A 1,173-nucleotide genomic window follows, 5' to 3' on the forward strand; every position below is an offset into this window, starting at 1 on the left:
GATGTCATGGGCACACAGGTATGTGCATACATGTACTCACACGCAAATATTCCCAAACTCTGACCGCTGAGATGACCTGGGACCAGTGGCTCCACAATAGTATTGAGCACACTTAGCCCTCAAATCTTAGTTTTAAAACAGTGTTCCACTAAGGAAAGTAGCAGTAAAGCGTCTGCCTACAATGCGGGAGACCCGGGTTTGATCCCTGGGTGGGGAAGATCCTCTGGAGAAGGAAATGGCAACCCACTCCAGTACTCGTGCCTGGAAAATCCCATGGATGGAGCAGTCCATGGGGTCGCAAAGAGTCGGATACGACTGAGCGACTTTACTTCAAGGGAAGTAGGGCCAGAGTAATGACAAGTACGAGACAAAACTGCACTGGCCTGCAGTGTCAGAAGATAAAGAGAAAGGCCACGTATAGGGGAGACATGTTGAGAAGACAGGAGTCAGCTTGAAGGGGATCCTGATGGCCACACCTGAGATGCTTAAGCATCTAAAGGAATAACCGTGATAATCAATTATAACTCACTGGATACAGAAATGATTCCATACTCGTTATATAGTATAAACTAATAAATACATGGGGAATGAGCGACCCTATAGTGACCACAGCTGGCAAGCAGCACCTTAAGCAAGTGGCCGGTCAGTGTCACAGTGACGAGACACGCGGGAGCCACACGCCACACAGCGTGCGGGGTCTGAGTCCCCACACGGGACCGGACCCGGGCCACGCCAGTGAACGCACCGAGCCCTAACCACTGGATGGGTTCCCTATAACTGGTTTTAAAAGTGCAACTTCTCAGTATAACAGACAAGTGACTACGGCAATGACGAAGACAAGTGGTGAAGATGAATTCATAGCATCAAGAGTGTCACAAAATTATTTCTTGAAATAGAGGAGAAACTGTTATTTTATAGAATGTGATTTTTAGGTACATATTTTAACAAAAACACTTATTATTATGAGTTAAAGAAAGATCAGTGGATGAATATACTCTTCTAGGTTGAATTAAAATAGAATATGTAAGGTTTAAAAAAGTTTGGCTGGGGAAAAATAACAGTTTTGCAAAACCTGTGCGATCCAAAAGATGACATTCAACAGCAAGAAGGATTCCAGTTTCTCACCACCAGTTCTCACAAGCATAGAAATGTATGCCTCAGCGTAAGAAGGTG

This window comes from Bos javanicus, chromosome 16 (assembly GCF_032452875.1).
Source record: "Bos javanicus breed banteng chromosome 16, ARS-OSU_banteng_1.0, whole genome shotgun sequence".
NCBI lineage: Eukaryota > Metazoa > Chordata > Mammalia > Artiodactyla > Bovidae > Bos > Bos javanicus.